The 27,517-nt window shown below is 36.1% G+C and overlaps 1 protein-coding gene across 2 annotated transcripts in view; it reads right to left on the bottom strand.

The window, feature by feature from the left end:
- The window catches only part of LOC149770173 (uncharacterized), a 69,597-nt gene extending 42,831 nt beyond the window's left edge, over positions 1-26,766 (bottom strand). The window contains exon 1 of one of the 2 annotated variants that reach the window (XM_089949287.1): positions 26,640-26,766. The gene's annotated coding sequence lies outside the window, so the exon portion shown is untranslated. Of the gene's footprint in view, positions 1-19,499; positions 20,166-26,639 lie in introns of those variants that run through there. The other variant, XM_089949286.1, reaches the window with a different exon arrangement.
- Between the last annotated feature and the right edge of the window lie 751 nt (positions 26,767-27,517).

The raw sequence follows: 27,517 nt of genomic DNA, 5'->3' as shown, positions 1-27,517 counted from the left end.
TTTACACCTTCAAATATTTAATAATAGTCCACATATAAACTGTCGGGAATGATTTATTACTATACATTTTAAACTATTAAAAAATTACAACACGCGTTTGTAATTTTAATAGTGGGTGAAAATGTAGCTTGCTGCTGGGGAGAATGGGAGAGTAAATTAAGTAGTGTCGAATAGTTTATGAGTATTTCACGGTATCTATCGCCAATAAATTAGAACAAGTTGAGACTGACAACAACGTTTTAGACAATACATTTGACAGTGAGTTCTCCAGTTTCCAATTGACACCAAACATGATAGAGAAGGATAGACCAATTACTTTGTCGATGAAATCTTGCATTGAAAATTTCCAGACAAATTTAAAAAAGCTTTAGGGAGTCATGTCAAGATTATAGGCATGGTTAGGAATGCCTCCATTTTCGGAGAAAACTATATCCCTGTTTAATTAAACACTTAAATTGGTGCATAAGTGATTACTTTAATGAAACCGGAGGATGTACATAGAACCAGTCTTAATAGTTAAAACACAGCTATAGACCGATAATTAAGGGACTGTAACTGGGCTACAGCATTATATGTTCAGAGAGGTTTACTAATTGCCACAAAGTGCTGAATTCTGAATGCAACGATTTTAAGCAAAAAGGTTTAAGAAATCGGAGAAGAAAAACAACTTTTGATCCATGCACATCATTCCCAGCTTCAGAGTTTCAAAACTATGGACTACAGAATATACAGTATTGGTATAAAGGAAATTGATTTACCAATACTATTGGTATATCAAATTGTGATCCGCCCATGGCTTAATAATACGAATATATAAACATTTTTTCAACCACATGCCTATGGATCAGTGGTGAATTTCTACTCATTCATTAATCATAAATGACATACGAAAATAACGATAACAGGTATTAATAGTCCCTGTTTTCTAAAATTAAATTAAAATGATACACAATTTCATCGGAATCCTTTCTTTTTTTCCATTCCCTCTCCCCTCTCGTGCGTAAGGGACAAAATAAGCAAAACTCTGGAGTGAGAGAGAAAAAGATATTGCGCTGAAACGAAAACATTAAGACTGAACTTGTACCATGTAACCTACAGTAATCTGGTGCGTCGTAACGGTATGTTTACGCTTTCCTTGGGATCTATCTACAGTGATCATAATATCAATGATACAGAGCTGCAATAGTCAGTCGACACTAGGCCTATATGTTAAATATGTCAGTTACGAGGCACACATACTGTAGCGTATCTAATGTTCTGTTGTTGTTGTTTTTGTTTTTTAAACCTATTATAATGTTCTAAAAATCGATTATTAATTATTAAATATAAAAATGTCCAAATGGTCGCCTCTCTCTCTCTCTCTCTCTCTCTCTTAGCTACGGGCGAATATCCATGAAAATACGAGAGCTGGGGATTTTCGCTTGTGTCATACGATGATGTCTCTGGACCTATGAATGATGGTAAAGTTTAGTCAAACCATCCAAAGGAAGAGAGAGAGAGAGAGAGACAGACAGACAGACAGAGAGAGAGAAAGAGAGACAAACATTATCAATTTGCATATCTGATTGTGAACAACAACAAAAATTGTAGAACTACATTTTGTAGCGGACACACTCGCAGGGAGGTGAGGAGTTCTTTCTTTCGATCAATCACAGTCGCCCGGAGCACATCGTAACTCCATTCAAAGTGCAAATATATGTATTTATATGTGGTATAAATAACATATATGTATAGTATGTATGTTGTATCATTAATGTACCACTTTTATAAATGTTTCATTAAAAGAAAACTCGGCAAGCCTCGTTTCCTTTTAATTAAAAATTTATACATCAAGTGGTATGTCACTGATACATCGTACATACTATATATATAATTTGTAAGTAGTAAGATTAAGTGTAGGAACTTTTAACGTTACTGTGGTATCGAATTTGTTACGTAAATCGTGAGGTAACACTGACATACATTTCCATCATAAAGGTTAACGTACCTTAGAGATCAGCTGATCTTTTGAGCAAGTAGAATTACATCTGGTCAGACTATTGTAGTTGAAATTTTGTTCCATTACTCATGCTGGGAATGGTAGGGTTGTTTATATTTTAAACAATATTGTAAATCGTTTTGAATTTTCTTTTTAAAAATATCCATAATTACTCTTACAAATCTAGTCCGCGTTTTTTTTAAAATAAATGCTTAAATTATCACTTTTTAGTTCAATGCATCAATAATTGCTTGTAATAAAATGAAAAATATAGTTTGAAATACTGTAAATAAATCGGCTTTCTGAATTCAACTGAATGTATTTAAGTACTGTTATTCTGTGCGATTTGCCAAGAAATTTACTTGGAAGTAAAGTGTGTATTCAATATGAATTGTGTATGAATAAATGGTCCAAAACCTACGTTACTTTAGAGCAGTAAGAAAAAAACCCTCTTGCCTGTGAGTTTAAATGAATTCATATATCCTATAAATTTTTAAAACATTCGAAGCTAATGACTAAATCACCATATCAGCAATGCAGACAGACTGATTACACAACTGCACCGTGTATATCTAGACCTAGCCCCAGTTACGTAAGTCACGTGGGCGATTTTTTCAGAGGTTGTACAATGTTTTTCATAAAACGCCAAATGCCTATTTCATATCTTTCAAAGTATAAATTAAAAAAATTAAAAATAATGTTTGACTAAAACGGGGATATGCAAGAAAAACAAAACCACATAAGTGTTTTGTTCTGAGTCGGGGAAAGACTTCGTTTAATACGGCGTAGGAATATACGTCTCGGCATGACGGCCTCGACATATTCATACGCCGCATCAAACTCGTTCTTTTGCTCACTCTAAATAAAACACAAATGTAGTTTTGTGTATATATTTATGCTCATTTAGTCACAGGTTCGACACGCGTCACGTGTACCAACGCACTGGCCAAATTAAATATTGTGAAACATATTCGAGCCAAATCCAGCTATCGCAAAAATTGCGGATTAAAGAGGAACAAAAGACACGTCATGTTTTCTTTATTGGCTGACGTATGTGAATGTGTTAAGTATATGCTGCTAATCGTCCCACGATTTTCAGTTGCAAACTTGTTTCCTGTCTGAACTTTACGAAAATTTCTTAGGTTCACTAAATATTTTCGTGTTGATATGTGTGTGTGTCTGTGTGATTTGGATTGTGAACGTAGCTTTAACAGATTTTCAGTCGAATCGCTACGATGTCTGCAGTGTGGCAGTTCTTAGTGATGTCTATCACACAGACACTTAGCATCGTTTCCCGCCCGGTCACATTATCGTGACACCAGGCCGACCAGTCCTAACACCTACCTCTTAATACTGAGCGCCTAGCGAGGCAGATGTTAGTACCATTTTGTAAGTCTTTGGCATGAGTCGGCCGTGGTTCGAACCTCGACCTCCCGCATCCGAGGCCGACCGTTTTTGAGTAAGCGTGTTGCATGTTTACTGTTTTGTCCCTATTATACCAATATTATAGCTAGTAAATTGTTGGCTTCAGTATCAACACTTACTATTTTTAACATTAGGCTCTCTAATGTTAGCAATATGTCTTTAACAGTATCAGCTATAGTGTAAGCTTGGTCGTCCTACTTTACTTACAGCTTTTAGATTTCAACTTATAGAACAGTTAGACATAGCAAACTCATGTCCTATAAAGTGTTAGCCTTTTCATTTTCGGGGTGGGGGTAGACCGTGATTTTCTTTTGAGCTGAAATGTTTTCTTTTCGTTTTTTTCAAGATCATTACTATCTTTCTTCGAAATAATATCATGGATATAATATGGTTTTGTTTTGCTATCAATCAGACCAAATTTTTGTTACAACTATTGACAGACAGAAATGAAACAAAAGAGTGTCAGGCCCCTCCCCAAAAATATCGAATTCTTAGCCCCGAATATAATTGCGATATACCGTCGTACGTATCGAGGTACGTTCATAAATACCGCTATACCGCAATGCAAACTTTTTCGGGGTACCAGCTTTAATTATTACAGGCTAGTAGAAAAATTACACGGTGCCACTACCTTTTAAGAAATATATAATTCACACGGAGCCATAATGCTTCATTAAGTCATTTGATGATTCAAATTTATCGGGAAATTGTTACTCACTTGCTTTCAATTACTGCTCTTTAGGTAATTACCAAGCCATAAAATGTGAAGACCCGTAATTTATGAAACGAAAAGGAGATAAACGAAATCATTTTTATCGAACCAGTTCGTGTACGAAGATAATAGTGGGAAAATCTTGAGTGTAAAGAATAATCTGGAATCGTTTAGGTAGGAATGATGAAATAGAATGAGATAAATACAAGACGATGCCATCAAACTATGGTTCGAAGAGATTAAAATTAAAAAGGTTCTTAGCTCTTAAACATCTACCAAAGTGAAAAAAGTTGCATTTTTACATGAATAATTAAAAAACCCGTATGTTATACATGCCACTTACATCGCATTTCATTTGCTTAAATGTGCAGCTGTGAAAATGTTAGGAAGAAAAATGTAACTTGTTTCCCGGTCACTAAAATACTGTGTTTATACATACAAAAGAATCCCCTCGCCAACAAAGGCATTATTTTGAGTATCCGATAATATATCGACCGGTATGAGGACTGGTGCCGAGGGGATGTAATTTAAGGGCCCTGCAAAGAAACACCCTATGCCAATATACAGACCGGCATGAGGACTGATGTCGAGGGAATATAATTTAAGGGCCCTGCAAAGAAACACCCTATGCCAATATATAGACCGGCATGAGGACTGATGTCCAGGGAATATAATTTAAGGGCCCTGCAAAGAAACACCCTATGCCAACCAATATATAGACCGGCATGAGGACTGATGTCCAGGGAATATAATTTAAGGGCCCTGCAAAGAAACACCCTATGCCAATATATAGACCGGCATGAGGACTGATGTCCAGGGAATATAATTTAAGGGCCCTGCAAAGAAACACCCTATGCCAATATACAGACCGGCATGAGGACTGATGTCGAGGGAATGTACGTTATTTAGTTTAAACCATATTTATTTGAGAAACTTTGTCAAATGCAATAACAAGCATCTGATGCTTGGTGGATTCCGTAGAAAGCATAAGCTTGTTAGCACTGTCTCCCCAACAGTAACAAACAAATATAACATCAGTGATCTCGATGCCGGTACAAACGGTTATACAGAAAATGTGCATAAACTTAAATACAAAATATAACAAAGAATAAGAACTAATTGCGATTCTTGGTCATCCATATATAATTTTGCTCGTTTAAAAAGATGCGTGCTATTTTCTACAGTTAGCATATGTTGCCAATTATAATGTTTCAATCGTAAGATTGAATGGGAGTGGGTATAGGATTTTATCTCCAAGATTTGTATATTTGCGACAGTCTAGAAGAAAGTGTTTTGCATTCTCAATGTCATCGCAGAAGAAATACTTATTATTAGAAACATGATTTATATATAAATCATTTCTACAATTTGTTATTAGCCTAGCATAAATGGTAGTGCAGAATGCTACCTGCTAAGTTCTGTCATCTGTGTTGATGGAAATAAAAATTGATTAGCCTGGATACAACGGATCTGACAAATTTTTGAAAAGTCACTAAAGTATAAAATAGGTCACGATGACCTACTTTCAATAGTGTTAAAAACATAAATACTGCAATCATTTTGCATGTGTATGTGAAATAGGGTACATAATATCGAGATGTAACAAACGAATAGACTGAAACACTCATCAAGTTATTCTAATGTAAAAATCCGGGTTACAGTGATTTATTTGGTATGCTTAAGTCTCTCTTGTTGAGATACAACCATATGCCAAGATTATCACATGTTTTACTGATTGCATATGTATGGCATTTATCTTTTATTTTATATACGTTTTTTTAGAGTTAACAATCTCAACGTTTGATATTTTATATCGTACTTCATGTTTACATTTTTTTTGAAAGGGTTTATCTTTCAAAAAAAAATTTGCATTTGACTTTCCATTTTTTTTAAAGCTTTATCTTTAGCTGACACAACGAAGTCATGATCATCCAAAAGTGACGTGAAGCGCTACATACTTACAGAGAAATAAATAAAATTTTATGAATGTAGGTGAATGTTTGCAATATTGAGAACGTGACGAACGGATAGCTGAAAATTACAATTTACACAAATTAAGACATGGGTCACAGAGATGTACCTTTGGTATAGCATAATAGTCTTTTGTGTTTCATGTACACAATAATTTGCTTGGAGTGGGTGAAATAGGGTACACAATATTAAGTGCGTAACAAACAATGGCTGAACATACAAAAAACAATACAAGATAAAAACTGGATCACAGAAACCTAGTTTTGCTATGGTCAGAGAATAGACATCAATCCACATAACAATTTGAATAAGTGTAAGTGATATAGGTTACTAACAACTGAGGCTGTATGAACGAAAAACTAACAAATACAAATGTCACTCGAAGGTGAAAACTGGGTCACAACGACTTTGTTTGGTACAGTTGAACTACTCTTGTTGAAATGTATTTACAAACCAATTTTCATCGTGTTCGGGAATAGGGTCCAAGATATCGAGTATGTAAAGAAAGAATGACTGAAAGATTCAAAGTAACTCAGGCACCCAAATTACTTCACAGTTTATTCATTTTTATTTGGTTCAGTTATTCATGTTGACATGCATTGACAAATTAACAAACTAATTTATAACTAATTGATCCTCATATCGCTCAGTAATTCTTGTTGACATTCATTGACAAACTAATTAACAACTAATTAATTCATTATATGGCTCAGTTATTCTTCTTGACATGCATTGATAAATTGACAAGTTAATTTACGGCTCATTAAATGTTACACGATTCAGTTATTCTTATTAGCATGATATGACAAACTAATTTTCATGATTGTAGACGACACGATCGAACTAACTAAAGAGAACGAACAGGCAAATGCTATATCCTTTCTCTAGCTTCGTTGCCGAAGAAATTATTACAATTTTTATCTATAAACGAACATATCTTACCTGTGAGAATCCATGGACGTGCTTTTTGTTTCGAAGTACACATATATGACCAAAATTATTCATCGACGTGCTTTTTGTTTCGATGCACGCATATATGACCCAACGTATCCATAGACGTGCTTTTTGCTGCGAAGTACACATATACGACCCAAATTATTAATGGACATGCTTTTTGTTTTGAAGTACACATGTAAGACCAAAATTATTAATGGACGTGTTTTTTGTTTCGAAGTACACATATATGACCAAAACTATTAAAGGAGGTGCTTTATATTTCGAAGTACACATATAGGACCAAAGGTATCCTTGGACGTGCTTTTTGTTTCAAAGTACATATATATGACAAAAATTATTAATGGACGTGCTTTTTGTTTCAAAATACACATACATGGCCAAAATTATTGATGGACGTGCTTTTTGTTTCGAAGTACACATATAGAACCAAAATTATTAATGGACGTGCTTTTTATTTCGAAGTACACATATAGGACCAAACGTATCCATGGACGTGCTTTTAGTTTCGAAGTACACATAAAGGACCAAACGTATTCAAGCTACGTGCTTTTTGCTTCGAAGTACACATAAAGGACCAAACGTATCCATGGACGTGCTTTTTGTTTCAAAGTACACATATATGACCAAACGTATCCATGGACGTGCTTTTTGTTTCAAAGTACACATATATGACCAAACGTATCCATGGACGTGCTTTTTGTTTCAAAGTACACATATATGACCAAACGTATCCATCGACATACCTTTTGTTTCGAAGTACACATATATGACCAAACGTATCCATCGACATACCTTTTGTTTCGAACTACACATATATGACCAAACGTATCCATCGACATACCTTTTGTTTCGAAGTACATATAAAGGACTAAATTATTAATGGACGTGCTTTTTGTTTCGAAGTGCACATATATGACCAAACGTATTCATGGACGTGTTTTTTTTTTTCGAAGTACACATATATGACCAAAATTATTAATGGGCGTGCTTTTTGTTTCAAAGTACACATTGGACCAACACGACAATTATGTACAGACTGTGTATTCATTGCCACTAATGTATCTTGTGAAAATAAATTATTCAGAACTTTATGCAATTTTAAGTTTCTTTTGCCTAATTAGGACCTTTACAATTTCTTGCTATCACATCAAACTTGCCAAGGACATCACTCAGAGCTCTTTGTAAGATGTTAGGCTGGCTACAACGTGATCATTACGATAGAAATCAATGCCTAAACGGCTAAAGTCTACCCTGAAACATCTGCAAACCGAAACATTTGCTGTTTAAATCTTATCAAATTGTAAATAATGCAGATATCACCTACACTAGCTAAACAAAATGGAGAAGGGTGCAGGGTGCATTAATTTCAGTTTTCATTTTCTCCTCTCGAAAGAAAAAACTCGCATTATTTTGAAGACGCATTGATTTTAGACTAAACAGAACAGCTTTTCTTTCCTTTATTCTAACTCTTGACACGAGAACGATAACCATCGCTCCAGTACGGTCTACTGAATTATTATTCTTGTCTATATTATTTTTCATAATGACCTCGTTAAGCTAAAGATAACGAGAACGCTAATTACTTCTCCAAAATCGTATCCATGTCACCAAATACCAGAACTGTTTGTAAAAACGCACGTTTATAAAAGATTTCCATGTTGTGAATGGGAACGGATACATGGCTATCTTTATGTTTGAACTTTTGACAATCTCTCTCTCTCTCTCTCTCTCTCTCTCTCTCTCTCTCTCAGACCTGTTTTCACATCGGTGATCTCCACTTTTTCCGCAACAATTGCCAGCAGTGAAAACAAGAACTTTTAGACAAGTACCAAATGAACTACTGAATGGTGAGTGAATTTGAAACGATATTTAAAATCTGCATATAAACTGTCTCTGCGTCGTTGAATTGTGTGTAGGAAATGTCTCTGCGTCGTGGAATTATGTACAGAAAATATATCTGCATCATGGAATTATGTACAGAAATATATCTGCGTCATGGAATTATATATAGGAAATGTCTCTATATCATGGAATTCGGTATAGGAAATATCTCTGTGTCATGGAATCATATATAGGAAATGTCTCTTTGTCATGGAATTATGTACGGGAAATGTCTCTGCGTTATGGAATTATGTAAAGAAATGTCTACCTCATGGAATTCTGTATAGAAAATGTCTGCCTCGTGGAATTCTATATAGGAAATGTCTCTGCGTCATAGATATATGTATATGAAATGTCTGCATCATATAAATTTTTATAGGAAATGTCTGCGTCATGGAATTCTGTATAGGAAATGTCTCTGCGTCATGGAATTCTATATAGGAAATGTCTCAGTCATGTAATTATGTATAGGAAACGTCTGCGTCATAGAATTCTGTATAGGAAATAAGAAATGTCAGTGCCATGAAATTATAGTCTAAAATCGGAAAGTATCCTCTGAATTTCTACGTTTCTTCCATAAAATGCACGATTTAGATTTTTGCATCAAAATCGGACAAGCGTTGAAGATTTCTTAATTTTCCGCATATTTGATTTAAAATCAGTATAAAAATTACAATACGGAAATGATAAGTTATCGCACCATCTAGAATTCCAGAAATGAACGAGTAATTGTTACAAGTGTTATTCCATATGATATCAGGGACTACTGAGCAAATTAACGTTTCACAATCCGTAACCACGGAATCCTGACAGAAGGAACCACGAAATCTTCATTTTTATATTTTAAAAAATCTTCAGTTTGTCTATTAACTTGGTCAATATCCTCATGATCTGATGAACTTTTCATTATCTACAATGCAAGATAAAAAATTATAGATATAATTAGTACCTTCCGTCAGCAGTAAATTAATGAGTTTAAATATGTCATTCAGGTTTTCTTTCTCTCAAAACAGTATTAATTTTAAATATGTCTTTGAGTTCAAGTAGTTTCTTTTGTGTATAGGTGTGCGTGTGTACGTCTGTGTATGTTTAAACATAATCTTTTTATTCAAAAAAAGCACATACGGTCGGAAGTTTTTAAGACTAGCTATTGCTCTTTCTCAGTAAATTCAACAAAGAATTTTTGTGCAAATATGGCCTAATTTCAATTTTTGAAAAGACCTGGTTCACCTACGAAAGCATCCGAAGAGCATGCATTTAAACAAATCCATCCATAATCTACATTATGTCTATATAGCAGAATAATATTCCTCAATTGCTTTTTTATCTGACCCAACAGTAAGAAACAAAGGAAACAATCAAATACAGAAAATAAATCCAGTCTTCCCCCTTATCAGGCTAAAAATGATATGTAGTATTGCACTTAAGAAATCTTCAACGCTCTTCAGTCCACGTGACCTTTTTCTTCACCGTAAAATGCCAGTTCTCATTACTTATTCATTATAAAGGCACATAAGTAATTTGACAGTTCAACTAAGAAACAATACCATCTCGCCAAGGGCTCACAGGTGGCCGAGTGGTCTAAAGCGCGCCTTTACAGATCACTGACATCTCACCGTCCGCGTGGCTTCGAGTCTTTAACACGATTTTGGATCGTTTAATCCTCTCCCAAAGACACACCGTAACGACTGACTCGGGCTGGTCTGGACGGGTATCGAACCCAAGACAGATGGATTATGATTCATACGCTCTACCAGCTGAACCCATGCGGTTCCCCATACTATATTCTGACTACATCCCCGTTTGTTTGTAAAACCCCCCACACACACACACACACACCGATTTCAATAACGAAAACGTTTAATGTGATAAAAAGTGCACAGAACTAAGTCAATTGAATCATTGATTTATAATTTCTAACCTGACTGTGACCAGAATGGCACTAATGATGGCATCCCCTGCACCTTTCATGCTTAACGGACTTTCCATCCTAACATAGGGCCATACGCGTACACGTTGGGCTAGTTTATTTCCATCAGTCAACATAATGACGTAGTTCATCCTATTAGGTAACTGCCGAATAATTCTGTAAATTACCATTGCGTTGAGTGGCCGAATGGTCTAAAGCGCTCTCCGTTACGGATCACTGATATCTCACCTCTGTCTGGGTGGGTTCGAGTCTCGGATTCAGCCAATGTGGGTATGTGAGAAAGCTTGCCAGTAGCTTCTCGTGGGTCGGTGGTTCCTTCCAGAGTTTTCCCGGGTTCTTCCTCCACAATTAATACTGGCCGCCATGTATAGCCTATCGTGTGCTGAAAAATGGCGTTAAACCCTACAACAACAACAACAACCATTACGTTGAGAGGTTGGAATTATATCCCTTTGCACACATGAACGTAGAAATTAAACCGTTTGTTAAATCCACGTGAAAGGCAAATTTGTTGTTGTCATTCTTTTCCTTTGCTGATTCGACACTGTCCATATCGGAAGCAGACGTTATATGCAATCGCGCACACACCCCTTTGCTGGAAATGGACTTGTCCAGGAACTGGAAATGGATCTCGGGCATGTCCGTCTATTAAATTGAAAACTTCCATTAAGCGTGAAACGGGCAGATGATCACGGTGTTAGGGACACTCTACTAACAGTCAGGTTAGAAATTGTAAATCAATGAACGAATTGACTAAGTTCCTTGCACTTTTTATCACATTAAATGCTTCCATTATTGAAATCGATAGGGGGATACAAACAAACGGATGCATAGTCAGACTTATAATGGCACACATGCAATGCAGCTTATGAAATGACTAATGCATCGGCGTTGATGTGTAACAAATGTGCAGTTTTCAATACGCAATGTAGCAGTGAGTGTTTCAGTCTCACGATTAGCAAGGTTTTTGCACTGAAGAAAAGGCGTTCTTTTTATCTCTTGCACAAAAAATTATATTATTTGTCCATAACATAAAAAACATAGAAATATATGCATTTTTCTTATTATAATATTTGGCTACTGACATTTGCTTGGTAGGACACGTGGCCCCAGTGACCAATCAGCAGCTTTACCATAATTATATTTTGCCTTATTTTAAGCCTAACACTCTCATGTATAGGGTTCCCTCTGGGGTTTCGCAGCACCGCTGAAACTGTGGAAGACACTGGGCAAAGTTTTCTGCCCTCCAGCTCACAGATTGAAAAAATTAACATACAGTAACATGTCCATCACTTACTTGGATTGACAAATGTGTTTGATGACTACTGGGAACACCAATGCAATGTCTATTCCAGGATGCGCGATGGCGGGCTCCGTGTTTATTCTAACCAAGAGTCCCTCTATGTGACTGACACTCTACTTATAATGGAAATGAATTTCCATGAATTTAAGATAAGCCCATTTTTTCCTTTTAACTGCGGAGTGTTGAAACTATCTTTGATATTCTTCAGCGATAACAAGATTTTCATATCAGCTGATGTGGTGACCATAACGGATGCAATTGGCACCTTTTTCACTTAAGACCTACAATGCACCATAAGAAGTCTTCTGGTGGATACCCCATTTTGATATGACTTCCGTCTTGGACAAACAACGATAACAAGAGTTTCAAGATGCCATGATGGCGACATTCGTTATTATATTAGCACCATTACTATTAGTACCAACTAGAATCATAAGAAAACTTTTGGTGGAAGCTCAATGTCGATATAACCAGTCATCAAGGAGAAGTAATAATAACAAGATATTCAAGATGGCTATTTTGACAGTCATATTAGAAACCGTATCGGCACAATTTTCTTTTAGGACCAACTAGAAATCCTCAGAATTCCTTCTGTGAAATCCCCATGCCGATATGGCCAACCATTCAGGAGCACCAATAATAGCATCTTCAAGATGGTAGCTGTGGTGGCCATATTGGACATCCGATTGGCCGTTTTCATTTAGTAATAATTTGACATCACAAGAACTTGTCTGATAAAAACCCCATGTCAATATGACTCTCCGTTGAGTGCGATTAACGATAATTAGAGTTTTAAGATGGCTGCTGTAGCAGCCATGTTGGACATCGATCGGCCTTATTTCATTTAGGACCATCTAGACTTCATAATAAGTCTTTCAGCGAAAAGTCTATACTGATATGATTATCCATGCAGAGGAAGTAGCGATAACAAGATTTTCATGATGGCCACTGTGGCCGCGATATTGGATGTCTGTGTGGCAGCGATACTGGATGACCGAGTGGCAGCCATTTTCATTCAGGCCTAAACAGACCATGGGATAAATGTGTCTAAAGTTTCTTGTGAATCATTTAAGCATTTCATGAATAGAGGAAATAAACTTGTACTAGCGAACGGACAAGAAACTATCCCATGAACGCTTCTGATCCATGACCAGTAGAGCTAAAACTCGTTCTCAAAATCTCAAAAATGAGCCCAATGAGCAAAAGTTGCACACTACACTTATTTCTACACGAAATTCATCCCTTATTCAGAAAATTTCCTTTTTTTTTACAAATAAAGAAGAGGAATTTCCCCTACAACCATTTTAAATTCTACAATAAACCATGATCACGTGCAGTCTGAAGCAAGTACCTGATGAAAATGTCTGCTTCTGTGTAAGGTGGAAATGTATTTGAAAAAAGCACAAAGTACACTAACGTTGCCTGTCTTTGAAACACAACAACGAATTTTGATCGATGTCAACTTAACTATTTTCCGAAAGTGAACTTACACAACTAAATATCCAAAAACTAAAACTAATGTGTCCGCTCGTTTAAATATATATAACTTATCTCTTAAGTTAAAGAAGTAAAAAAATAGCTATGCAGACGAATATGCGAAAGAAGGCTTAGCTGCGTACTCTCAAACCCAAATCTATCCCTTCGCCCAGATATCATATATAAAATATTTCCATTTTTATAATAGGTTAAACTAGCGGTCGAAAATTATGTGAATATATTTCTTTAAATTTTGAACTCTGTGCAAAATGGTGGAACTCCAGACCAGAATCATAAATCTTTACCAGATGCACGCATTGAGTAGATATTAAAAAGCCAAGCAAGAGATCTGGTTACATGAGACTAAACACACCTGAATAAAGATTGAGATCTCTGACAATGGCACTTAAAAATAATTTAGACCAGTTCACGTTTGTAGTTTATTCCAGCTAGGGCATCAAATTCTATAGGACTCACGGTACTAATTCAACTCCAATAGTAAACATATGGAAACACTATCATATTCAAAATTCAATAACTTAAAATTTCTGGATACTGATGATGAGACCTATAATTCTCCATGCACATCTAACCTTGGTGCAAGCTTATGTGTGGAGAACACCATATGAGCCGCAGAATTTTGTTTACATACATGTGCATGAAACACATGTTATTGATTCTGCACCAAATGAATCAGGTGCTACTTTCATTACTGAGTACTCCTGAGTCAAGCCTGTAAAAATGCTAAAATTGCATCAGTAGAAATTTGTCTATATATATATATTAAATTACATAAAGGATAAGCTCTCAAAAGATATTTTTACTAAAATTTTAATTTTCATTATTAACTAATTATGGACCACCAAGCCCGTAAATACTATATTATTTCACCCATTTCTTGACTGGTTCACAGTTCTTCCGTATAATTAGTACCGTGTTTCCTATAGGGGGTTTCACGGTTGCAACCGCGTTACTGATCGTAGCGCCTAAAATTACCTCATTTAGCTCCAAAGCGCATGCCCACAAAAAATGTCCCATTCCCGATATTTCACCGTTCTACACTTGGTTAGCGAAACATAAAGTCAACAAAGGAAGGAATCTTAACTGTACTACAGATCATTATGGTTAAACCAATGAATCAATTATATATGCCAAACATCTTTTGTTCATACTAGGAGAATAATTATAGACATTAAATCAGATAATTAGATTTGGTGTCCATACTTACATTATATCAGATAATTAAATAATATTTACTGTTCTAACTTAAATGATGACAAATAATTAAATTAAATACACTGTCCATACCTGATAATATATTTTCATTATCCATAATTTCAGATACATTTGTAGAAACATTTCACTTTGCTGTCCGATTTTAAATATTTATTGCACAGTTTTGGCTATATAACTTTAACGAAAACAATCTCAAGAATTTGCAGTCTTCATATGTTGATATATCCTTCTTCTCAGTTCCTTTCGCAAGGCAAATAGTTCGTTTATAACACAAGTTAAGAAAGTTATAGCACAAATTCGATAGGAAAATTATAACACGAATTCGATACGTCAGCTGATTTGTTATGCTGAATATTTTAAACCAGAAAAGGTGTTTTATAAACAAATGGAACTCATTATTTTAATGTATTCAGAGGAACTTAACAAAGCAATAATTACATTAGCTATCATAACGATAAAGGAGTGTAATTAATGCAGACGGAATACTTATTCATATTTGGGTGTAAATATCGTACAATATTCAGATTAAATAACATGCCCAATGACGTTTTTTTTTGTTTCATTTCTTTTTTACTTTTGAAACTTCAAGCATCGGACGGTATATGCAATAACTTTCAGCATGATTTTTCTTTGCTTATGCTGACACGTAATAACTCTCAATTTGCTGGGGTCTTTAGACAACATTTCTGATTGCCACCAGCAAATTCATCTAGAACAGCCTTATTAAAATTAGTTTAATTGTTTAACTTTCCTTGCATCAAATACGTAAGTTTTAAAGATCCAATTATTTCACAGATTCCGTCCTATTACTTTGGTTCGCCTTTTAAATCAATATTGATTCACGTGACCGGATGTGAAATTGCAAACAGTATGATTTAAAAAAGAGACTGCTTGTAAGAACATGCTCTACAAGTCAATAAAATAAATGGATACGCATAAATATTCATATTTGTTGGCTTTATCTATCAGTCACTCTTTTTATCTTAGCATCATTTTATACTCGTTTTTAACCAGAAGAAGAAAAAGAGATGAAAAAGTACAGAAAAAGACATAGTGTGAGATGAAACAGTTAGCGCGAGTCCGAACATATTGGGTTTGAGTTTTTAATTACCACAGAGTGTGATGTCAGCATTCAAATAAGTATGTAAATAAGGCATAAAATCACAAACTTTCGGGTATTCAAAAACAACTGATTCACTCATCTTCGCAAGCCAATGTTTCGATATGTTAACCCTATCTACACCTTGGCTGATTTTCCACTGCCGGTCCATGTTTTAACAAATACATTTTTTAAATACACTTGTAATTGATTCTCTCTGGTGCGTAATGATGCTTTCGATTTTAAACTAAAAATGTATCCTTCTGAAAAAAATTGCCGCCACCATTTTCGGCCGATGTACAACGCACTGCTGTTACACGCTATTGGATACATGACAATGTATACAAAGGAGGCAACTCATGAAGTCTGATAGATGTCGCTAGGAAAAGGCTTTCAACTATCTGATCGATCCGCCAAGGTGTAGATAGGGTTAACATATCGGAACCTTGGCTTGCGAAGATGCGGTTTCCGTATGATAAAGATTCGTATATAACGCTGTGTTCGTCCGTACACGGGCTGCTTGCTGGCACCGTGGGAAAAACCTTAAACTGCCTGTTTTAGTACACTTTTTTGTTAAATACTTGGAGTGTCTGTCAATTTAAACGTCATCAATCATACAAGCATGTTTAAATGTATTTAATGTCTTCTACGACACTGAATGATATGAAACATTGAACGGAATGTTGAAGTCTGCTTGTATTTATTTATATGCAGTTCGCTGTTTTGTTGACAGCAGCGTGCTTCAAATGTTAATTAAAGATTCGATTTACGGAAAATGTCTCCAACTTGAAAGAAGTGACAAGCAGTGTATTATATACTAATAGAACTTGTAAATTTGGTATTATCTTAAATTGACTGATATGACATTAAACAAGAAGACAAAATAATTTATTCATTGTAAATTCGGGCGTAAAACCACCATCTAATATGGGACATGAATACAGATGTTCTGATATGCTTGGTGTGTCGAAATCAATGAGAACACCGACTTTAAATCAAGTATAGTGCTGTAAAGTATTTGAGCCACATATAGTTTGATGACAAGTACAGGGTTAAAGGATATAATGAAATTCGGTCTTTTGTAATTTTAAAAAGAAAACTTTCAATAATGTAGCCACTTGTACTGTACCAACGATTGAACGTGGACTTTAGAAACAATAGCTTTTATTATATCTTGTAAATTTACAAAAATAGTGTCACAAGTTCAGACCCCATAAACTTCTTCGACAAAGAGCTTTGACTGCAATTTTATCTTACGGATCTTCTAGTTAGCTGTTATTATACAAAAACAGCATTCAGCACAGTCTAGAAATGTATGAAATAGGCTACTGATTGTTGAGATATTGTGGTTAACATACTTTAAGAGAGAAGTGTGCAATTTTGGAAGCATTTGAGCTTGTTTCCCTTAAAATAGTTATGTACTTTTTGTATGAATTTCCAGAATACTCCTTCAATTCTAAAGGAACATCCAGTGGACATTTTGGGACTTTAAGAAATTTTATGACACCACAAGAAATTACGGCATAATGAATGCCCTATTCAACCTAGGTCTATGTTATTTTATATAACATTCTTCTGAAAACATGGATATTTCATGGGTAAAGAAGATACCTCTCTTTCTAAAGGCCGTCATCGGGATATGGGTTCTCCACAAGGCAGCATACTAACAGCGATCCTTTTCAATAGTAAAATTTAGAACAAAGTCAAATGTTTTAAAACATGTTCAGTATACGCAGTGGACTTTCTAATTTGCTATATATGTAAGGAGTATGCATGCCACAAAGTGAAAATCAACAACGTGTTTAAACAACAGTCCAGAAAAGGTCAGGGATATAACAGGTTCATACTTTGAAAATTAAAACTGTTTGCATTTACTTTTCCAACAGCATAAAATGTATGATGACCAGTGGCGTCGCTAGGGGGGTGCGGAGGGTGCGGACCGCACCGGGTGACACCATCTCAGAGAGGTGACACCAAAATGAAAAACTGCAAATTTTACAGAGCACACACTGCTCGGTCTAGTCAGATTTCATAAGCGGATAACCGATCATAGTTAAATACATGACTAGCAGGCACAGCAGTGGCGTCGCTAGGGGGATGCGGGGGTTGCGGACTGCACCGGGTGACACCATCAGAGGGTGTGACACCAAAATGACATTACTAAGGATTCTGTATGGTCTGTTACGGATTGAGGACCATGGGGCTGACACCATGAGCTACCGCACTGGGTGACACCAACCAGAGTGACGCCACTGATGATGACCCAAATCTCTACCCTCACGTGTCTCTAATTCTCGTTGTGGGTGAAGCCTAATTCGATTTATTTTGCACCGTGAGTTATTTCTCCTTCAGCTACTAAACAATTATGAGACAAATGTTAAAAAAGCCATGGTGTTAATTAAAGTCGTGGCAAACACAGATGGGGGAGTCGTGGCAAACTCAGATTGGTGAGTCGTTGCATGCACAGCCCGGGGAGTTGTTGCAAACACTGACGGGGAAGTCGTTGCAAACTCTGATTGGTGAGTCGTTGCAAGCAAAGACAGGGAAGTCGTTGCAAAGACAGACTAGGGAATCGTTGCAAGCACAGACCGGGGAGTCGTTGCAAAATCAGACCGGGGAGTCGTTGCAAACACAGACTGTGGAATCGTCGCAAACACAGACTAGGGAGTCGTTGCAAGCGCAGACGGGGAATCGCTGCACACACAGACTGGGTATTCGCTTCAAACACAAACTAGGAAGCATCCCAAAATGGGTTACTTTCTGGTGATCACCGCTGGTGATACCGGAGCTTTAGTATGTGCGCGAATGTTTGAGGAAACAAGAGAGTCTTTGGCAATGTGATTAATACTTGCAGATACCTTGCAATTCCCATTTTAGTCACAGTCCTATTTAAGACGTCTGGAAATAAGGAAATCAAAATAAATAAAAATTACCCTGAAATTATGTGGCGCCTATACCGGTTGTGATGTAGTACATCAGCCATGATATGACGTACTGGCTGTAAATATTACATTCCGCGGCATATATTGCCTACCTGGAAAAATGTGAAGAACGAAAACTCTGCAACTAATATTCGTCACATCAATATAATTAATGAAGAGTACTGGAGCAATGAGACTGTACATGGCACACAAATGGTTCTGCTTACCAGGGTGAACCTCGAAAAGCGAATGTGCCCACTGACATGGGACAGGTCGGTTTCGCGCAGTTTCACAGGTGTCCTCTCTCAGCACTTATCTCAAGTGTCAATATTAAGCTTGTTACCTTCATGTTTTCATTGACAACCCTATGCTACCTTTGTTTATGTTTATGCATGTGTGTGTGTGTGTGTGTGTGTGAGAGAGAGAGAGAGAGAGAGATGGACCTACAACGGGGGTGAGGGTATTGTGAATATTTTGCGGAAGTGATACTGATTTTGTAATTTTAAATCAAGTGCCTTATGGGAAATAAGGCAATTTATAACTGAGAGCGACATGACAGAGTGAACATTAACAGCGAGTTGTCTGAACAATAATACCTTTAAAAACATACCTGTTGCTGTCAGTACTGGCGCTTCAAAATTCAGTCACTGTCTGCAGGTAAAGCCATGACACCCTGAGTCAACTTCTATCCTCCATTACCAAGTTTCTGTATGACCAAAGATGCTTGATTGTGCACAATATAAAACCATGTTCTGTTTTGTAGTTTTTTTCCTTCTCCTCTTCCTAATGTAACAACACAGCTGTACATGCCAAATACTATAACATTTCGAGGGGAAATCAATAGTTACACCTATGAAGGTTAGCTTCGCAAACAAAGCCGCTTCAACAGTGTGTGGGCTTGTATGCTAACATAATCAAGGTGAACGAAACCGTACACGTCCGAATGGGATAGTAACACAAGCTAAACAAACTTTCGTAGATCAAAGGTTTAAGGAAGGAGTCCTTAGAACTGGTAAGGAGAAAAAGTCAATGTTCGTCCACTCTTTGCGCTCCTAACTTAAATACTCTGTTATATGCCAACGTGAATCTATGTACAAGAAGAAACTGAAAAATAGTTCACACCTGGAATGTTTGTAGTTTGAACAAGAAACCTCCTGGGTAATACTACCTTGCTGTCAGTATAGATACATGCCGACTTACAAATGTAATAGTTAACACAATGCATCAAATACCGTACTGTCACGTTTGATGTTTAAAAGTCCGGGTCCATTTGAAAACACAATCCCAAAAATGTGTTCCCCCAAACACGAAAACATGCATTCTAACAGGTCTGTTTCGGTATAAACTGTATTTAGGAGGAAAAAAATTGCGCCGGGTCGGGTGTGTTTGTTGTTATTGTTGTTGTTTCATTTTACAACACTGCAGATGCAGGCAGGTTATATCGTGTCGAGACATGTAAAATGCTTTGCTCAAGGACACACAGCGGTAGACGATCCCGGCTGATGTAATGGTGGGAATCGCAGGATCATTGAGAGCGATCACGGGACCTGGGGTAGGAAACACCCGGGTCTCTCCTTGCTCTTGTTCAAACAAAAAATATCTTTTATAAAATTAAACGGGTTTTGCATGGCCCGGGCCCCGGAGATATATCCCCGGTTGACCCCCCACCTCTTGTCGGCCATGGGGAATCGTAAAAGCATCCTTCAGGTCACGAGCTCAATACTGAGGTTCCTGTGGACTGGGTCGGATGAATGATCGTTTTATTTATCATAAATCAGTCTCCCGTAAAAATAAATCAGTTGTCATTTAGTAATAATACAATCATTTTTTACAGGAGCGTCACATCACAACACCTAAAATACGGTAAAATCAAAAGCGCGAAATATTTTCACCACAAAAGGAAAGAAAAAACCGCCAAATAAAAACAGTATATAGTATCTATGTATTGTGTTCTTATAATTTGAATTTGTTTATTGCAAATGACATTTTCTTTTGACAAGCAAAGAGAAAATGGGGAGAAAAAACGTATGACATTTTTGCTGGCACACTTGTAAAACTCTTGGCATGAGATTTGGAGACCTTGAGAATAAACATGTATAAATTATGATAATTATAATCTGATTTGGCACTTCCATGCGTATTGAACTCTCTGTCGTAATTAGCTCTTATTAAACACGTTTAAAAGCGAGAAGCTGAAAGTTAACACAGCAGAACAATTTTATGTTAATTTCAAATAGCATGCATAGTAGTTCAAGAGTTTATTGTCGGTTGGGAGGAACGCACTGAAATATATAGCAATCGACACTTGTATGGCTCGTAAGTAACCTATAGGTCACACTCAAAGTAAAACAGAGGTTCGTTTAAGATTTAAATATCGTCTCAAAAATTTCTAAGAGTATTTCTTTTTATTTGCTTCCGATAAAGTTTCACGGGTCAAGAGAAATGCGGCTTAGTGCAAGGCATTTTTCGGCTTACGGTGCGAATTACTACCGTTGTTCATTATACCGACGAAATTATGAGTAAGGTAGGAAGAATGGAATGACTTTTATTATAAAGTAGTCGTAACAGGTACTTTCATGCAGCCTGCACTTCTTGGGTATAAGAGAGGTGTACTTCACGTTCACATTATAATAATATTTTATTATTATTATTATTATTATTATTATTATTATTATTATTATTATTAAATATGTGAGTAGATCTTTTACTGGATATTTAAATTGATATGTTTTACTGTAATCGAATCCTCGTTTGAATTTACATCATACACGTTACGTGATACTCGCTTCATCGAGCTCTATGTATGTATGTATGTATGTATGTATGTATGTATGTATGTATCGTTGCACATTAAGCGCGGGATTTTTTTTATTCCGATATCCCCTAAATTCTGCTTGGGCTTGCTTTTTGTCTATTATAGTTCATAGGCAGAAAAAAAATCTTAAATTCCCCCTAGTGCAAGTCGATTACGAATGTACATGTAAATTCACTGAGACACTGTGTTATGTATATTTGATTTAATTATATCTGATTTAAAATATATTTATTTCAATTTAATTGTTTGTCATTTTTTTATTGTTTTTTATTACATGATATTGTAATGTAAATTTATTCTTTAGAGATGAAACATTTTTAGAAAATAGTTTGACCTTGGCTGTTTGTTTTATAAACACCGGGTGTTGATCTAAATCCTGACCGTGTTTCAAAATTTGCGTGAACACGTAAACATGTTATATCATCACTTCAAAATGATTGGTTGTTGTCGAGGTCATGATGGGACTTCGCATTTAAGATGTAAATAATTTTATTTTTTTATTTCTTAGAGTAAAATGATTGGTTTTCGTCAGGGTCACACTGGGTGTACGTGACCTTTAACAGTTACTTAGTTTCTAAAAGCTTCCAGAACATGATCACGTGACCCCTCCCCCCTCCCCGTGTTTACGTTTAGAAGACGATATAACCTGTATTTTGGAAAAGTATTCTCAGTAGAAGCTGAGTTGTTAAACTGCAAGTTGTATGTTGTGCTGTTTGGAGTTATTTCAAATTACTTGGATTCAAAAGGATTAATTCTTTTTTCCCTGGAAAATACATGTGCTCATATGAGATTTTTAATCAAAGACTTTTCTTATAAGAAATGTATTCAGCTATCAGAAACCGGAGTGATAATGCTTGTTTCTATAAGAAACTGTAGAATTCAACACTACATATTTCACCATGCGTCATCGTTTTCCATCTTGGATTCTTCGTCGGGATTCGAACTTGAAATCAGTAGAACATTTTATTATTAGGAGTTCAAAAATGTTATTCTTGGATTATTTTGATTTTATTCTATAAAACCGTAAGTTCATATTTTTTTAATTTTTACAGAATTTTTCCAGGGAAATAAATTATTGTATTATTTTTTCAAAGCTTGTTGTTTTCACTCTTTCTTGTGTTACTGTTTAGTCGAGCCTAAACACGTGACATAAGAACTTGTACATACCGAATTCCATGTCCTACATCACTTGTCAGTGTTCACAAGAGCGCGGGTAAATTTTAACTGTATAGGAGTGTTATCCTTTTATGAAATATCGTAATCAGTTGATGCAAGCATGGTTTCCCTATGTCATTACTACCTATACTGATCACGATAATTGGTCCAAAACTGTTACCCTAGCTTTATTTGGAGATTCGAATTTGTCTGCTTAGCGGCAAAAACAAACCACCAGTCAACTGGGCAATACTAGCTTCGAGGGATATGTGCGATTCATGCCAACTCCGAAATTAAAGAGCTTGACAATTTACACAAACTACGCACCTCCGAAACTGAAAATTTTACAACTGAAGTGCTCCACTGAGCACTGGTCATTTTACGTTTTGCAAAAAGACATGTTAACATTTACATTTTTTAGAAGAATTGTACTTAATAGAAATTACAATCAAGACATATTTTAGATTGACATTAGCAAGTTATCAATAAAATACGTAAAAGAGCCAATGTTTGGAACTATTTTCTTACATGCATGCGTGGTTGGTCGGCGTAGGAATAAGTCAATCGCCAGATAGCAGAGATACTTACTTAAAGGCGATGATGCAGAGTACTATTCAGGAATATTAGTTATAATAATATAAGCGATAGGAAGATGGTCGTGTAGGCGACTATAACAACAATGGTGAAACCTCCCAAATAGATGGTGCCTTCTCATTTCTTTAATGTTAAAATGATTGAATCAAGAGAAGATTTTATCAGTGAGCAATCAAATGAGACAAGCAATTATATTTCCAATGATAGAGTAGTCCTGAATCGGACGTTTAAAACAGACCAATCAAAACGCGTTGCTACCTAAGACGGTGGGAAACAAACTTCCCTGGCCTTAAAACAAACGAGTTTAGTAATATCCAATATTAATTTGTTTTGATTTAAAATTAAAAATTTCAAACTCTTTTGTGACTGAACAGAAATGCAACAACAGGAGAAGCTCGACTATTACTGTTCACGAGGCAAGCGCTGATCCCAGGTGCGTTGAACGTGCTACGAAAACGCACCATGCAAGTGTGTTGTGAATCGTATGCTTAACTATATCGAGGATACTGTGGCCTGGCAATAAGAATTGTATATTAAATAGCAAAGGTGAAAATACGTATCAGAAAATAAGGGTCTATTATCAATTTGTTGGATTTGCAAGCTCTGAATGGCATCAACTGCTCCGTACAGATCACGTGGGATAGCTGTATAGGTTTAGACTGTTCTAAGCCGAGGTGATGATCATGAGGTTGACTAAAACATTTATAACAGTAATTTCTTGTCAATGTCATGTGACGAAACTACATATAATTGTGACTTGCAGACTGATAGTGTTTTCAAGAACTGTTGACCCTTGCACACTTGAAAACGGCCAACTAGTTTCCTGGGTACCATAACATAAACTTTATGAAAAACGTAGTTAGAGGTGGTAACTATCCCAAATTCAGTTTTCCAGCCCTATGGAGAATGCTCGCAAGCTTGCTCTTGTCATTCCTCTCCAAACAGCTACATGTAAACGATTAGCACACGAAAGGTCAAAAAGGCAGTAAAACGCAAACGACTGTCAGAAAATAGATTGACGTGTTTGATGAATATCTGTCTAACAGGAGAGTAGAAGATTACCATTTCTTACCAGCTCTCGTGATGTGGAGAGCAGAGAAAGACAGAAAATTGTCTTAGTAACTGAATAGACGATAGATCTAAACGAAAGGAAAGATCTGTATGATGCAAAACTGCATGTTAATTTGGATCTTTTCATTACAAAATTCAAGATCTCCCACAGGATTTGACTTTGACCCTGTGAAAGATTGTCAATTCCTGTTAATGTGGGTCTGAGGTACACCATATACCTGCCCATAGAATGTTAGGTACAACACTATGTATGTATGTATGTACGTATGTATGTATGTATGTATGTATGTATGTATGTATGTATGTATGTATGTATGTATGTATGTATGCATGCATGCATGTATGTATGCATGAATGATTTTTCCCATCAGCTGGGAATATTGAAATGTACCTGAATTGTTTCTGAAGCATATCCAGCTAAATGATTGTTCAATTACATACGTTTTTGAAATTCGTGCATTTGATTATGGTTAATAAAATGTAAAGATCAGCATATATAAATATCAATGATAAATATGTGCACAAAATGTATAAGTATCAATATATATGTATCATTAATTGTAACGTAAACATACATAAGTATCAATAACGTAGTGTACACATATATATGTATCAATAATTGTAACGTAAACACACGTAAGTATCAATAACGTAACGTACACATATATATGTATCAATAATTGTAACGTAAACATACATAAGTATCAATAACGTAACGTACACATATATATACATCAATAATTGTAACGTAAACATACGTAAGTATCAATAACGTAACGTACACATATATTTGTATCAATAATTGTAATGTAAACATACATAAGTATCAATAACGTAACGTACACATATATATGCATCAATAATTGTAACGTAAACATACATAAGTATCAATAACGTAACGTACACATATATATGTATCAATAATTGTAGCGTAAACATGTGTAAATAGCAATGCTTGTAACGTACATATATAAAAGTGTCAATAATTGTAACTTACACATATAAATGTATCAATAATTGTAACGTAAATATGCGTAAGCATTGATACTTGTAACGTACATATATAAAATTATCACTATTTGTAACGTACACACATAAATATCAATAATTGTAACGTAAACGTATACAAGTATCAATAACGTAAACAACAGAGCAGAAAGATTACTGGCACCTTCCGTCGCTTCACAGCTAATATACAGGTGACTATGTGTGTATGTGTGTGTGTGTGTGTGTGTGTGTGTGAGAAAGAGAGAGAGAGAGAGAGAGAGAGGAGGGAGAGAGATGCATTATCTAAGAAGTTCAACCTTCGCTCACAAACGTCGCCTTAAATAGTATTCGTCATGAGTAGGCGAATACTCCAGCAACAATACTGTTTCACTTTCTGCAAATTCAATTGTGTATGTGTGTTTAATTCTTCCCAACATAAAAAAAAAATCTTTTAGGATTGCTTAGTATAAATAACAAAATACTCTCCCAACATCGGGGCCAATTTAGTCAAGTGTTTGGGGAGGAGGGTGTTCCAAAACTTAAAAAGAGCCCTTACTTTTCTCAAAAGAACAGCAAAGCAAAAGTACTTATGTCTGTTTACTCAAAGCGTGCATAATATGCAATAAACGTGCGCAAGAATAAAACGATGGTAAAATTTAAAGTGACAAATAACTGTACATTTGTGTGTACACGTTTTTTTTTGGGGGGGGGTAGCGTTGAGGTGTTCCGGACCCCACCCCCACCCCTTGTCCGGCCCTGAACAATATGTTTCACTTGTTGCAGATTCCAGTGTGTGTGTGTGTGTGTGTGTGTGTGTGTGTGTGAGAGAGAGAGAGAGAGAGAGAGAGAGAGAGATGTATCGTGTAAGAAAAAGTTTAAGGATTCATACAAAGGCATAATGTGGCATTCAAAATTATTTATTATCAGCAACAAATTACTTTACCGACATTTTGTTTGAATTGTTGCAAATTTCATTACTCATATGTCGCATGAGTCAAGTTGATTGACAAGATTTACAACCAAGTACTACATGAAATTGACGAGAGAAAAAGAAGCGATGATAAGTGTTGCACGCAACATACAGTGGTATGTGCACACTATTTATGATTGAACTTGAACGACACTTACCTGGCGCTGACAATAATAAGCTTTCCACTTTAGAAACCAATTTACCACTGCTGTTAAACGAATGAAGTCCCCAAGCAAGCGATCTATCCTCGAATGAAGTCCCCGAGGAAGCGATACTATCCTCACTGGTGTCCATCAAGCAACTGCCTGTATTTAACAAAATACCCAAAGCTCATTTTTAGCTTTAGTTATGGGGTGAACACCGTCCAATGCCTTCCGTAGAATAAAAACCTCAGTTGTATCGAGTGAACTCACAATGAATTGCAAACTGGAATTTTTAATGGGGATACGATACAAACAGAACAGTTACACCAATCAGGTTAACTTTGTTGGGAATAGGGATTGGACTGTCTCAAGACTCACGACATTGTGTGCATCAAACAGCAGATAGTATGACGAACCGTACGGATAAAAGCTGGTCCAATGAGAAAGTTGGAGTTGAAGTGTGTGTGTGTGTGTGTGTGTGTGTGTGTGTGTGTGTGTGTGTGTGTGATTAGGATTTTTAACGTAGCTTTAACAATTTTTCAGTCATATCACTACGATGTATGCAGTGTGGCAGTTTATAGTGATGTCTTGCACTGGGGCATCATGCCGCAGACATGTAGCATGATGTCCCACTCAGTCACATTATCCTGACACCAAGCTGACCAGTCCTAACACTAACCTCTTAATGCTGAGCGCCAAGCGAAGCAGCTGTTAGTACCATTTTGTAAGTCTTTGGTATGACTCTGCCGGGTTTCGAACCCACGACCTTCCACTTCCGAGGCGGACGCTCTAACCACTAGGCAAAATGAGTGGTCAAATTTCGATGTCATTTGTCGAGAAATCCAATATCACGTGTTGGATAAAATTGCATGTCCTTAAAGTTCCATTTTCTA

Source organism: Sinohyriopsis cumingii, unplaced genomic scaffold (genome assembly GCF_028554795.1).
Source record: "Sinohyriopsis cumingii isolate HCF-2022 unplaced genomic scaffold, ASM2855479v2 utg002552l, whole genome shotgun sequence".
Taxonomy (NCBI): domain Eukaryota; kingdom Metazoa; phylum Mollusca; class Bivalvia; order Unionida; family Unionidae; genus Sinohyriopsis; species Sinohyriopsis cumingii.
This window is presented reverse-complemented; position numbering and strand designations above follow the sequence as displayed.